Raw genomic sequence first — 15475 nt, forward strand, 5'->3', positions numbered from 1 at the left:
CTGTTTATTTCTTCCTTCTGTTTGAAATCATTGATTTGAGTCCCAGTTTCCTTCACTGTTGGTTCCATGTATTTTTTTTTCTTTATTCCACTTTGCAAAGCCTTCACTTCTTTCTCTATTTTGTGTCCATACCCATACCCAGTTCATTTCTGTGAACATCCTGATTACTAGTGTTTTGAACTCTGCATCTGATAGGTTGGCTATCTCCTTGTCACTTAGTTCTTTTTCTGGTATTTTGATCTATTTTTTCATTTGAGCTATATTTCTTTGTTTTGGTGTACCTGTTATGTTGTAAGGGGTGGAGCCTTAGGTATTCACTAGGGTGGGGCAAACCACTTTACTGTGTTGTGGTGCTCTATGTTGGGGAGGTGTCAGAGAGAGAACAATGCCTCTTGCTCAGCTCTCAGCTGACTTTTAGTCACTTCTCTCACTACCCACAAGCAAATCGGGTCCTTCTGGACTCATAGGTTTTTTACAGACAGAGGTTTTGAGGCTTTAGTTTCCTATGCTGGAACCCTAGGTTGCGTGGTCTGTCTCACTCCCCAATTGTTCCTCCCATCTTATTCACAGGAAAATTTGGGACCTCCTAGTCTGCCAGCAGCTGCCTCCTTGGCCCAGTCCATCACTTTGTCATGTGCCCTCACCACCCTAGCTGCTCATGTCTACCCCTCCTACCAGTATGGATGAATGGTTCTTCTTTAACTCCTTGGTTGTTGGACTGCCATACAGTTCAATATCCTGGCAGTTATGGTGGTTTTTTGTTTTTAAAGTTGTTGTTGTCCTTATTTTGGTTGTGCAAAGAGTGGAAGAGTATCTACCTATGCCTCCATCTTAGCTGGAAGTCATTATCTTGCTATTTGTGTATGCGCACGCATGCTTATGTATATTCAGATGTCTTTTGATATCAGCATGGTTGTTTGACTTCTTTATTTTGTTCTTTTGTGTACTTACTACAGGATTTTCCCTTGTGGTTACCAGGAGGCTTACATAAAATATCTTAAATTTATAACACCTTATTTTAAACTGGCAGTAATTTTAGAATTTGTAAACATTATGCTCTTCTCCTCACCCTCACATTTTAGGTTAAGGCTAATAAAATTTACCTGTTTTTTTCTATTGTGTAACTAATAACAAATTATTGTAACTATTATTTTTATCACATCTGTCTGTTTTATAACTTTTCAATTTGAGTTGTAAGTGAATTGTGTGCCACTATTACTATATTACAAAATATAACTATGACTATATATTTACAATTACAATACTGTCTCCAGTACTCTTTGTTTGTTTGTTTTTATGATGTCAGTTAGTGTTCTTTTACTTCCACTCAAATAACTCCTTTTATCATTTCTTATCAGGCAGGTCTGGTGGTAACAAACTCTTTAGCTTTTGTTTGTTTAGGAAAGTCTTTATCCTCCTTAATTTCTGGACAGCTTTACTAGGTATAGAATTCTTGGTTGACAGTTATTTTCTTTCAATATTTTGAAAACATCATTCCAATGTTTCCTGGCCAAACAGCTTTTGTTGAGATATCTACCAAAAGGTTTTTGGGGGTTCCCTTGTATGTAACTCTTTCTTTTTTCTTGCTTCTTTTAAATTTTTTACTTTGTCTTTGACTTTTGACAATTTAATTATAGTATTTCTTGGTGTAACCTTATTTGGAGTCAACATATCTGAGGTTCTTTGGGACCCATGGATCTGGATGTCCATTTCTCTACCCAGATTTAGGAAGTTTTCAGCCATTATTGCTTCAAATGTACTTTCTGTGTTTTTCTTTTTCTCTTCTCATTTTGGAATTTTATAATGTAAATATTGTTTCTATTCAATGTGTCCTGTAATCCCAATAGGTCTTTTTCACTCTCTTTTATCTATTTTGCTCCTCTGACTGGAGAATTTCAAGTGTTTTACTTCCAGGTTGCTGTTTATTTCTTCTGTATGTTTGAATCTACTATTGTATCTCTCTATTGAATCCTTTACTTCAATTATTGTATTTTTCAACTCTAATATTTCTGTTGGCTTTGTAAATTTTTTAGAGATAAGTAAGCCCTTATTTTCTTGTTTCACAAATAAAGCTGACTGAGATGGTTGTTTTTTGGTGGTTTGTCAAAGAAATCAAACCCCATATCCTCATCTCACTCCCCTGACTCTTCCTTGATTCAATTTGGCTGGGGCTGCAGCAGCAGGAGGAACAGTGGTAATGGTAGCCACAGGGGCAGCAGCCACATAAGCTGATAGATCAGCCAAGAAGGCCTTGACCTTTCCAGCAAATGAGAATGTGTAATCAGTCTCCACAGATAAAGCCACAACTCATTTGTACCCATTGATAATAGAATGGCGTCCTGATGCAACAGTTTGGTAACTAATCTGCAGACACACACTGACAACACTGCTGGCAACCCTCAGGAAGTGGGAATGTAGAGTTTTCTCTGCAATGTGAAGCACTTCTGGGTTGTAGATGCTGCTGTTGTCAAACACCTGCTGGATGATCATCCCAAAGGAGAAGAGGGAAATGTTCAGCATGTTCAGCAGTGTGGCTTCATTGGCTCTCATTTTGTCTCTAATCTTTTTTTTTTTTTTTTTTTTTTTTTTTTTATTAATTTATTTACTTTTTAAATACATTTGTCTCTGCCTTCCCCCCCCTTTCCCTTGCCCCCTCCCACCTTCCCTCCCTCAGCTCTTCCCCTTTGGTTTTGTCCATGAGTCCTTGCTATATGTTCCTTGACTTTCCCCTTCCCTTCCCTTTCCCTGCCCCCCCCTTCCCTCTTGTCTCTGTTGATTTCTTTTCCTTTCAGTGTTGCTGGCCATATTTGCCTTGCTTCTTTGCATTGTTGGTTAGGTTCCGCTTATAGGTGAGATCATATGGTATTTGTCTTTCGCCCCCTGGCTTATTTCGCTTAGCATGATGCTCTCCAGTTCCATCCATGCTGTTGCGAAGTTTAGTACTTCTTTTTTCTTTCTGCTACGTAGTATTCCATTGTGTATATGTACCATAATTTTTTGATCCAATCATCTACTGATGGGCATTTAGGTTGCTTCCAACACTTGGCTATTGTAAATTGTGCTGCTATGAACATTGGGGTGCATAGGTTCTTTTGTATTGGCGTTTTGGTGTTCTCAGGGTATAGTCCCAGCAGGGGAATCGCTGGATCAAAAGGCAGTTCCATTTTCAGCTTTCTGAGGAAATTCCACACTGCTTTCCATAGTGGCTGCACCAGTCTGCATTCCCACCAACAGTGGACTAGAGTTCCCTTTTCTCCACAGCCTCGCCAGCACCTGTTGTTTGTGGATCTGTTTATGATGGCCATTCTGACCGGTGTGAGGTGGTACCTCATGGTGGTTTTGATCTGCATTTCTCTAATGGCTAGTGATGCAGAGCATCCTTTCAAATGCCTCTGGGCCCTCTGTATCTCCTCCTTAGAAAAGCATCTGCCCAGGTCCTTTGCCCATTTTTTGATTGGATCGTTTGTCTTCTTGGAGTAAAGTCGAGTGAGTTCTTTGTATATCTTGGAGATCAAACCTCTATCTGATGTATCATTAGCAAATATATTTTCCCAAATGGTTGGCTCCCTTTTCATTTTGCTGATGTTTTCTTTAGCCGTGCAGAAGCTTCTTATTTTGATGAGGTCCCACTTGTTTATTCTTTCCTTTATGTCCCTTGCTTTAGGAGACATATCAGTGAAAAAATTGCTGCGTGGGATATCTGAGAGTTTCCTGCCAATGTTCTCCTCTAGGACTTTGATGGTGTTGCGACTTATATTTAAGTCTTTTATCCATCTTGAGTTTATTTTTGTGTATGGTGTCAGCTGATGATCCAATTTCAATTTTTTGCATGTAGCCATCCAGCTCTCCCAACACCATTTGTTGAAGAGGCTGTTATTGCCCCATTTTATGCTTCTGCCCCCTTTGTCAAATATTAGATGTCCATAGAGACCTGGGCTTATTTCTGGGCTTTCTATTCTGTTCCACTGGTCTATGGGTCTGTTCTTGTGCCAGTACCAGATTGTTTTGAGTATAGTGGCTTTGTAGTAGAGTTTGATGTCCGGTATTGTGATCCCTCCTACTTTGTGTTTCTTTCTCAAAATTGCTGCAGCTATTCGAGGTCGTTTATGGTTCCATATAAATTTTTGAAATGTCTGTTCTATTTCTGTGAAATACGTCATTGGTATCTTAATAGGGATTGCGTTGAATCTATAAATTGCTTTTGGTAGTATGGACATTTTAAGGATATTAATTCTTCCAATCCATGAGCACGGTATATGCTTCCATTTATTTGTGTCTTCCTTAATTTCTTTTTTCAATGTTGTATAGTTTTCTGCATACAGGTCTTTTGTGTCTTTGGTTAAATTTATCCCTAGGTACTTTATCTTTTTTCGTGCTATATCGAATGGTATATTTTTCCTGATTTCTTCTTCTTCTATTGCATTGCTGGTGTACAAAAACGCCTTTGATTTCTGAATGTTGACTTTGTATCCTGCTGTTTTGCCAAATTCACTTATTAGGTTGAGGAGTTTTTTGGTAGAGTCTACAGGGTTCTCTATGTACACTATCATGTCATCTGCAAACAATGATAGTTTTACTTCCTCCTTTCCTATTTGGATGCCTTTTATCTCTTTCTCTTGTCTGACCGCTGTGGCTAGGACTTCCAATACGATGTTGAAAAGAAGCGGTGAGAGCGGACATCCTTGGCGTGTTCCCGATCTTAGTGGGAAAGCTTTCAGTTTTTGCCCGTTGAGTATGATATTGGCTGTAGGTTTTTCATATATGGCCTTTATTACATTGAGGAATGCCCCATTGATTCCCATTTTGCTGAGTGTTTTGATCATAAATGGGTGCTGTACCTTGTCAAATGCTTTTTCTGCATCTATCGAGATGATCATGTGGTTTTTGTCTTTTCTTTGATTTATGTGGTGTATCACGTTTACTGATTTGCGTATATTGAACCATCCCTGCATCCCTGGGATGAATCCCACTTGATCGTGATGGATAATCTTTTGAATGTATTGCTGGATGCGGTTTGCCAATATTTTGTTGAGGATTTTAGCATCTATGTTCATCAGCGAAATTGGCCTGTAGTTTTCTTTCTTTGTAGGGTCTTTATCTGGTTTGGGGATCAGGGTGATGCTGGCCTCATAGAAGGAGTCTGGCAGTCTTCCCTCCTCTTGGATTTTTTGGAATAGTCTGAGAAGGACAGGGGTTAGCTCTTCCTTAAATGTTTTGTAAAATTCTCCTGGGAAACCGTCTGGCCCTGGACTTTTGTGTGCTGGGAGTTTCTTGATTACTGCTTCAATTTCCCCAACTGTTATCGGTCTGTTCAAGCTTTCTGTTTCTTCCTCCTTCAGTGTTGGAAGATTATACTTTTCTAAAAATTTGTCCATTTCATCCAGATTTTCAAATTTCTTGGCATATAATTGTTCATAATAGTTTCTGATGATCATTTGTATTTCTGTGGTATCAGTTGTTATTTCTCCTCTTTCATTTCTGATATTATTAATTTGGGTCCTCTCCCTTTTATTCTTGATGAGTCTGCTTAAAGGTTTGTCCACTTTATGAATCTTTTCAAAGAACCAGCTTCTGGATTGGTTGATCCTCTGAATTGTTCTTTTTGTCTCTATGTCATTCAGTTCTGCTCTAATCTTGACTATTTCCTTCCTTCTACTTGCTCTGGGATTTATTTGTTGTTGTTTCTCCAGTTCTTCAAGTTGTAGTGTTAGGTCTTTTATTTGAAATGTTTCTATCTTTTTAAGGTAAGCCTGTATTGCTATGAACTTCCCTCTCAGGACCGCCTTTGCTGTGTCCCATAGGTTTTGGACAGTTGTCTGTTCATTTTCATTTGTTTCCAGAAATTTTTTGATTTCTTCTCTTATCTCATTATTGACCCATTCATTGTTTAAAAGTGTACTGTTCAGTCTCCATGAGTTTCCAAGTTTTTGAAGTTTCTCTTTGAGTTTGATTTCGAGTTTCAAGGCCTTGTGGTCTGAGAAAAAGTTTGGTATTATTTCAATTTTCCTGAATTTACTGAGGCTTGCTTTGTGTCCTATCATGTGGTCTATCTTTGAAAAACTGCCATGAGCATTTGAAAAGAATGTGTATTTTTCTTCTTTGGGATGTAAGATTCTATATATGTCAGTTAAGTCTCTTTGATTCAGTGTTTCATTCAGCTCCACGATATGTTTATTAATGTTTTGTTTGGAAGATCTGTCCATTTTGGACAGTGGGGTGTTGAAATCCCCTACTATCAGTGTGTTGCTATCTATATCTTTTTTGAAGTCATCCAACAATTTCCTTATAAACTTGGGGGCTCCTATATTGGGAGCATATAAGTTTACAATATTGATGTCTTCTTGATAGATTCTTCCTTTAAGTATGATAAAGTGCCCCTCTGGGTCTCTCTTTATGGCCTTTGCTTTGAAATCGACTTTGTCTGATACAAGTATGGCAACGCCAGCCTTTTTCTCATGTCCATTTGCTTGGAATATTATTTTCCATCCCTTTACTTTCAATCTGTGTAGGTCTTTTGCTCTGAGGTGGGTCTCTTGTAGGCAGCATATGTGTGGGTCATGTTTTCTTATCCACTCAGCTACCCTGTGTCTTTTGATTGGGGCATTTAGTCCATTCACATTGAGAGATATTACTGATAGAAACTTACTCATCTTTTCTCTTTGTACTTGTGTTCCTCTCCGTCTCATTCTTTTCCTTCATCTGCTTAAACCAGTCCCCTTAGCATATCTTGGAGTGCTGGTTTGGTAGAGATGTATTCTTTTAGCTTTCTTTTGTCTGGGAAACTCCGTATTTCTCCTTCTATTTTAATGGAGAGCCTAGCTGGGTAGAGCAGCCTTGGCTGTAGGCCCTTGCTTTTCATGGCTTGGAATATTTGTTGCCATTCCCTTCTGGCTTGGAGTGTTTCTGTTGAGAAGTCAGCTCCTAGGCGTATCGGGGCCCCCTTGTATGTTACTTTCTCCTTCTCCCTTGCTGCCTTGAGGATTCTCTCTTTGTCTTTGACATTTGCCATTTTAATGATGATGTGTCTTGGAGTGGACCTCCTTGGGTCCTTCTTGAGTGGGGTCCTCTGTGCCTCCTGGATCCATGAGAGCCTTTCTCTCCTCAAATTAGGGAAATTTTCCATCATTACTTTTTCGAGGAGGTTCTCTATCCCTTGCTCCTCTTCTTCTCCTTCTGGTATCCCTATTATACGGATATTATTGCGTTTCAGGTTGTCCTGCATTTCCCTAAATGCTTCTTCATTCTTTTTGAGCCGTTTTTCCATTTCTTGCTCTTTCTGGGAGCTTTTTTCTACCTTATCCTCCATCTCACTGATTCGATCCTCAGCTTCATCCAGCCTGCTTTGGATTCCTTCTACTGTGTTCTTCAATTCAGAAATGGTATTCTTCATATCCTCTTGTGTCTTCTTGATAGTTTCTATGTCCTTTTCCAGGCTGATATAGTTTGCTGTAAGATCCTGATAGTTTCTCTGCAGCTTCTCATAGTTCTCTTTGAGCTGGCTGAGCTCATTGAGCTTCCTTAGAACCATTGTTTTAAATTCCATATCTGATAGTTCCCTTGCCTCTATTTCATTGAGCTCTCTCTGTGGGGAGTCCCCTTTTCCACTCATTTGGGGAGAACTTCTTTTTCTTCCCATTTTTGTGAGAGTCTGTTAAGTATTTTTGTCCTTTACTTTTCTTTCTGGGCTTGCCTCTGATGATGTCAGTTGTTGACCCTATAGGGCCTTGGGTTGTTTGTTTGAGCCTTTCAGGAGTCTAATGCCTGTGTCTGACTCCTGCTTGGAACAGCTCTGTGACCCCTTCGGTCAGGGCTGGGCTATTTTTTGGGATCACTCTGCGCTCTCACGAGAGCTCCTTGAGCGCGTTCCCAGCGCGGCAGGGTCCCCCCACCTGCCTGGGCTCGCATGTGTTTGCCCCAGACCAGAGGGCTTATTCGCGACCTCCCGTGCTCATCTGACCTCCCTGGCACGCGAGCTTCGCGGCACTGGTCAGTTTAGAGTCTTCTATTGTGTGTTTTCCCCGCTTTTGGCTCTTTGGGTGCGTTGCTTGCCCTCGCCAAATGGGGACTATGGAAATGGGAGGAAATCAGCTCTCCGGTTAATCCTGTTTCTGGTCTCTCCTCCAGGGACTCTGGGCAGCTCTACTTATTTTGTGGGCCGCTCTGCAATCGCGGCGGGCGGGTCAATTTACGCCTGCCCTTGCCCCTCTGTGCAATCCCTCGCAGGCCGTATGGGTGCCAGTCTGTGTGAGGCCTTGCCGGCAGGTGCAAGCGTTTGCCAGCCCGGGTGGGTCACACACACGCTCGCCAACCCTCGCCAGTCACTCGGCGCAAGTGTGCGCGCCTGCTCTGGGTGTTTTGGGGGTGTCTATGTTTGCTTTTCGGCTTTTGGCTCTTTGGGGGTGTGGCCTCTTCCCGCGCAATGGAGACTTCGGCAAGGAGAAGGAGTCAGGACTCCCCGGTTCCTCCTCCCGTTCTTTCCCCAATGCCTCCGTTTCTAGTCTCCCCTCAGGGGCCTCTGGGCAGTTCTGTGACCCCTTCGGCTGAGGATCCAACCCCTGTGCGGACTGCGTTTCAATCGCAGGCAGTCTGGTTCATGCGCGCCCCGCTTCTGCCTCTTTGGGGTCGCGCCTTTCCAGCCCACAATGGAGACTACCGAACGGGGAGGGAGTCGGGACTCCCCGGTTCCTCCTCCCGTTCTTTCCCCAACGCCACTGTCTCCAGTCTCTCCTCAAGGCTCTCCCAGACAGTCTGCACTCAGCCCCGCAGGTCACAGGCGCACAAGCTGTGTGCGGAGCGCACAAAAGGCAGGTTAATTGATTCCCTTATGCCTGAGCGAGATGGTAGCTGCAGAGTGGGAAGTGCGTTATCACCCGGGCTCCACCGGCCGCAGAGTCAGTTCTCCTCACAAAGTTTTCCTCACCAGTCTTTTCCCAGGCACCAGCCCACCCTGCTGCCGCCTGTACCCAGCGATCAAGGAGGGTGGCTGCCGCTGCAACTTTTGCGTTTGCCCTTTAAATGTCTTTTTGCATCCCCAGCCACTTGTCTCTGGCAGAGAGTGCCCCTAAGCTTTTTGGGGTTGCGTTTTGTCTGTATTTTCTCGGCTTTAGCGGCTGTAGTTTAGGGGTTCCTGTTTATGATTCAGACCCCGTTCTTCCCGGGGGGACGCTAACTGGCTGTTTCAATGTCCCTCTGGTGCCAGTGCCCGTGCGCACCCAGCCCACCCTCTCGAGCCTCCACCGCAATTCTCACCCGTTGGGATGTGTGAGAGTCGAATCCGCTGTCCGCGGCACCAAGGCTCCTCTCCCACTATCGCTCCACTGCTTTCCAGGTGATTACTCCATTATTTAGTTGCAATTCCAGTTTGGTTTTGAGAGGAGGTCAGTGTGACTCCCTTTCACTCCTCCGCCATCTTTTTTCCTCTCTTGTCTCTAATCTTAAGTAGCTGCACATCACTCAGGATTTCAAGAGTGCCCCTGGATATTTTAGTGATGATATTTAAAGCATGGAAAAAGGAGGTCTTCTCCGGCCCCAGGTCAGTGTTCTAGGCTGGCACAGTGTATTCACACAGGGCAATGGCATCCGCACAGGCAGCAGTTGGTACTTTATTAGCCAGCAGTATGTCCCTGATCTCAGTGAGGTCCCCCTTGGTGAACACAAAGCCCACATTCTCCCAGATATGAGGCAACAATTTCTCCAGAGCTGGGTTTTTTCCAGATGCCCTCAGAAGGCCTTGCATGTCATAGTGTTCTTGCCCATCATCACAGCAGCCTTCTTGCAAAGGGACATGTGGATCTGCGGCATCCACTTGGTGCCCACTTTGCTCCCACAATGAAGCATTTTGGATAATCATCCAGAAGTTGGGTGATCTTAAGGAAGTAACTGGACTTCCAGGCTCCCCTGTCTCCACTGCACATCATGGCAGTGTCTCAGGGATTTGCCACGCAGAGTTTAAAGATGATGTCACTCTCACAAGGATGCCTGGTAAAAGCAGGTTTTTTCTTGATGTTTGCTATTCCTTGTTGAACTTTTTATTTTATTTAAGCATTGTTTTCCTAATTTTATTTGGTTGTCTATCTGTACAGTAATGTGCCAAATAACATTTTGGTCAATAAAAGACAATATATATGACTGGTACACCATATAATCTAGATGTCTAGTAGGCTATATGATCTGTATTTGTACAAGTATACGCTAGAACACTTGCAGCCATGATGCGTCAGAATGTATTCTTTCATTAAGTGGTGCATGACTATAGCTCACTAAACAATCTTAAGAGAATTATTCTAATATTCTATATGACAGTTCATAGGTATTTATTTCTTTAGGGTCATATGGGAGCTTTATTATGTCCCTTTTGTGATGTTATAGCTACCTGATTTTTCATGATCCTTGATTTCTTATATTGGTATCTGCACATCTGAGCAATCAAACCTCTCTTCCAAACTTAACAAGTTCACTTCGGACAAGATAGTCTTCACCTGTTAACACAGTTTTGGTTTCTGGGTGTGTTTGCTGATTATTTCTGTGAGCCTGTGGGACCTGCTACTATTGTCTATTTTGGGGCAAAGTAACGTGTTCATGCTCTGAGGATGAGGATGAAGTGGGGGGGGGGCGGGGGAGAGATATGCCTCTGGCTCAGAGCATAGGACTGCTGGCTTGATTCCCCACCCAAGTGAGGCTGAAGAATGGGCTCCCCAGTTTCCTGGTTTCTCTGTTTAAGCTTATTAGATGGTTGGAACTGAGTACTATTTAGTAGTAGATGGAGCTATAAATTAGCTTCTCTACCCTGGCATGGTGAAAGAACAGAACCCAGTTTCCTACATAGTTTTTTATCTGGGGATACAAATCAGCCCGGAGTGTGTTCTGAATTTCCAATGATTTTGTTCTGCAGATGGGGGAAGCCATGGTTGTGTTCTGTTTGAATGCCATTATACTTTAAGCTGTTAAATGGGCTATGCAGCTTCCTATATGCTCTGGTTAGGTCAGATAGGCTAAAGACTGTATTCACTACCAGGTAGACTTTCTACATGGGCACAGTGAGAGAAGCTTGTCTAAAGCCAGTAAAGCTCTTTGTCAGTTGTCGTTACTCAAGCCAGTTGGCACCCCATATTCCCTAAACAAACATGGCCATTGGCTTTGCTCTGTAAATTATAGGCCCAGTCAGCCCTCCTCTCAGCTTGAGTACCTTTGGGCTATACAACTTCCACAAGTTGTTTCCAGACATCCTGGCCAGACAGGACCTGAAACACTGTTCCCAGGGGGTGGAGTTATGTCTCAGCTCCCATGTCTGGATAGGAAGAGCAGAGGTTGTTCCAGTCTACTCTCAATATCCCAAAAAGGTTCTCCAATCAAGAGCTCCTGGGAACAACTACCCTCGGCCTTGGCTATGAATTAACCACCCTGTCTGTTAGTAGCTCCAAACAGTTAACGGCTTTGTTCTAAGGGTGATTGGTGACCAGTTCTGCCTGCCCACCTCTTGGCTCCAGTGCTACTGGGATGCACTACTTTTAGGAGTAGTTGCCAGCCTTTATGGTCAGATGGGGACTGCAGACACTCCCCAGTGGGTGGGGGTGTGATTCAACAACTTACTTGGGCATGAGCAAACCTGGGTTTGGGGCCAGCAAAACTCCTCATCTGAGTATTTGAAATAGGCAAATCTGCATCCTACTGAATTCCTTGGCCAGAGTCTCCCTCCCCCACCTAACTTTGTTCTGCAGATGAGCAAAGACACTGGTTGAAATTACTACTTGGGCACTACACACATGAACTTGGCGTGCCAAGATCTGATGCTTGTTGTTGCAAGCCCCTAACTTTTCTCAGTCAATTGGATTTCCGGTGGTTGTGCACCACAGATTTCTCTGCAGTCGCCTTGGTATGAAATCAGAGTAAGGGCTCCTGCAAAGAAACCCACAGTGCTGTGGGGGGAGGTGCTGTTTGTATTGCTGGATTATTTATCGCTGGAAAAACTGAAGCCTCAGGGGAGAACTCTCCCCATGGTGCTATGCTGGTCTGAGTAAGGGGCAATGCAATCAACTTGTAACCTCTTCTCCTACACTTCTAATGGAGTCTGTCTTGATTTCTGAGGTATAGTAACTGCTTCAGCCTCATCCTCATGTTCTAGGATTTTCTCAGTGATGTCTGGTTCTTGAATAGTTACTAACTCTATTTAAAAACAAAAACAAAAACAAAAACCCTCAACTGAGTAAATTTGGAGATCTAATTGGCTTTCCTAAGCTATTCATGAACCAGAAAGTATCTTATCTAGCAACTTAAGGGTACTTCCAGTGGTTGTGCAAAATGGAAGATTGTTATGGGAAGAAGGGTGGGGCAAGGGAGCTATAAACAAAGAAAAAAAAGGATTATTTTGGGATCAGAGCATCTTTTCTTTGTGGGAAGAAGAGGGGAAGGATTTTTATCATGCAGATTGTCTCTTCCATCTGTAAGGGATAGAGATGGCTTATATGATATATTACCTTATTGGTGCTTGATCAGAAAATTCCAGACTGGTTAACATTATGTCTCTGGGAGAGAGAGAGAGGTTGAAATTGTAATTAGGTTAGGTGTTAAATCTAGGTTTTGCATCATGGACTTTTGGCATGTCTGATGCCATTTTGGGTCTGTGGTTTTCTACTTAACAGCTGTTCTTGTGAGGAGGAGTAAAGTTAGGAACAATAAATATATTGCCATATTAGTGGGATCATCTTCCCAATCTATGCTCCTAAAGTGAAACTAAACTTATGTTGAGAAGCATCTAAAACCATGCCTTTTATGGGCATTTAGTAGAGATTTCTTGAGTGGTGGTCAGGTACTCCAAAATTATTTCTAACACAGATAATAATTTTTAGAACATCTTTTATATGATTAAAATAATGAACAGTAAATTCTTCTATGGGCTTAAAGAGAAAGACTTCAAGGGGCTTTTGTCTATAATTTTTATGTAGCTTTAAAATATTTTCATTGACACAAAATGCTAAAATTACTTTGGATAAATTAAATGTTCTTAAAGGTATGGATATGAGAACTCTAGGGTTACAGAAACCATATTATTATTTTGTAATAGAATTTTGGTACATACAGGGACCATCTTACTGCAAAAGAAGTTATCAGGAAAATTTGGGTAAAGGTAAAATCTAACAACTATCTAAATTTAATTGAAAGTTCTCATGTGGTTTGGTAAGTTAATATGGAAAAAATAAATTAAAAGTGTTGATTTGTTTGGCTTTTCCTATCAGTTTTTAAGATGTCCTCAAAGCTAATTTAGTAGTCACCTTATTTCTGGAATATTCCAGTGTGGTAAAGTATTATGGGTTAAAGACAAGGAAAGGGCAAAGCCATAGCTAATGGTCATGGTCCAATACAGCCAAGTCTATTTGCCTTCAGGGCTCAAGTCAGGATCCATCTGTTTAGCCAGATTTTTTTCCTAATTGAGCAGAAGTCAGACAATGCCTTAATTTCAAAATTGCATCATTTCATTTTGATGGTTTTCCTTTTATTCATACTTCCAGTATGTTTGATATTGGTGTAGTTTTAGAAATAAAAGTATACAGTGATTATTATATTTTTGGCCTTTGAGTAGATTTCATTTTCTTACTTCTAAAAATAATATTGTTGAAAACATGACAAACCCCCATTTTAAAACATATTTTTTGTAAATCATTCAATATGAAAATTTCTTGCTATCTCCACAAGACTTTATTCACCAGTTGGCATAAGAAATGTTAATGTGCTAAGCAGAAAGAGTAATATTAAAGACTTTTGACATGGTGAAACTGATTTTTTTTAAAGAATGGAAGTTATTTTATATTTAACAAAACACTAAGTACCTGTCCTAGCTTATATTTGATGTGATTAAACAATACACAATAAAGAAAAAGTAGATTTTATTTTTTAAAAAAACCTTGAAAAGATTTATGTGCATTTAAGAAACACATTAGGCTTGACTATAAAATAAAATTTTCTTGATATTATTTTTCTTAAAGAAAAAGGATCTTTTGTAAACTAGCCAAGATTCCTAGAGAATTGAAAGATAATAAAGGCACATAAAGAATAATGAATCAGCATAATCAGAGTAAATTTTACTTGCTTCTGACTCTGAGTTATGAGATAACCAGCAGTCTTGGGTACTGGGACTTGTCATAAGTTATAGATTTGTTTTAGGCAGAAACAGAGGTTGCACATACTGCTGCAATGATTTTGGTGGACAAGCTTTTCTAAATCATGAATAGTAGCGGGCTTTCAAATTTTTGTATACTCTCCCATTGTATATGTCTTGTTTTAAAAACATGAATGATCTTCCTTATTCGAATTCAGAATAAAAAATTTTAAAAGCAGAAAAATCAACACAAAGTATATTGAGAATATTTTGAAGTCTCTATATTTACTTCTCACATTTATAATAAAATAAAAGCATGCTGTAGTTTCTTAGTCATTGTTTCCCTTTTGGTTTTTGCAGTATACAAGATGTGAAACTAAAAGGACTTCATATATCTAAACTAATAAAAGAATGAAATAAGAGAAGTTACTCCCTTCATAAAAAAAATTTCTCATTTCCAAAAGACTGTCTTAGACTAATGGTTCTCTAAATCTGATATCTAGACAAGCAGCAGCATCACCTTAGTACTTGTTATAAATACATATTCTCAGGTCTCATTCAAACCTACTGACTCAGAAACTCTGAGAGTGGAGCCCATCAATCAGAATTAGAAAGATTCCCCTGCAATCTTTCTGATGCCTAATAAAACTTGAGAACAACTACGTTAGATTATGGAACATAAAGTAAACAAGCTACAATAGATACGTCAAGTTATAACCTATCCAGTTGCAGTTACTTGTTCTATAAGTCAACCACTTGTTGCATCTTCATCATCGACTAGTATGTAGTTATTCTTGTTGCCTTTTTCTGTTGGCCCTGCTTTCTACCTTTCTTCAGGACCCCATTAACAAAAGCAGCAGAGAGTCAAAGACAGCAGCTGCCAGCGTATCTCATATGAGTTGCTTCAATTTGGGGAACTTTTACATTTAATTTTAAATTTGCCCTGCTATCCCTTGGGTGATTAAACAGACTCCACTACTGATCTGCTTACTCTGTATTATTTGCTTTTAATCGATTCTCCACCTTTTAGTAGGTGTTCTCTTTCTAAAGTACATACTTGATCATGTCCAAACTCTTTAAAATGGCTTGCAAATCGATGGCTTAAAAAAAGGCTCCTTTAAGTTCCTGTTTCATCTATCCACTATTTCTCTCCCCAAACTCCTTATTTGCCAGCAATTTTCAACCCTTTCATCTCATGGCACAAATAAACTAATTACTAAAATTCTGCAGCACAGCAAACATATATTTTTTGTCTATATGTCTGTGCTGCAAACATATATTTCTGATCAGTAGTTGGAGTCCACTACTGATCAGACTCCAAGATCAGTAGTGGAGTCTGTTTAATAACCCAAGGGATAGCAGGGCAATTTTAAAATTAAATGT

General features: G+C 40.8%; 1 pseudogene; it reads right to left on the reverse strand.

The window, feature by feature from the left end:
• Positions 1-2060: 2060 nt before the first annotated feature.
• Positions 2061-9914, reverse strand: LOC129063157 (60S acidic ribosomal protein P0-like; annotated as a pseudogene).
• Between the last annotated feature and the right edge of the window lie 5561 nt (positions 9915-15475).

Source organism: Pteronotus mesoamericanus, unplaced genomic scaffold, assembly GCF_021234165.1.
Source record: "Pteronotus mesoamericanus isolate MK-2021 breed Mesoamerican mustached bat unplaced genomic scaffold, CSHL_Meso_final scaffold_85, whole genome shotgun sequence".
NCBI classification, from domain to species: Eukaryota; Metazoa; Chordata; class Mammalia; order Chiroptera; family Mormoopidae; genus Pteronotus; species Pteronotus mesoamericanus.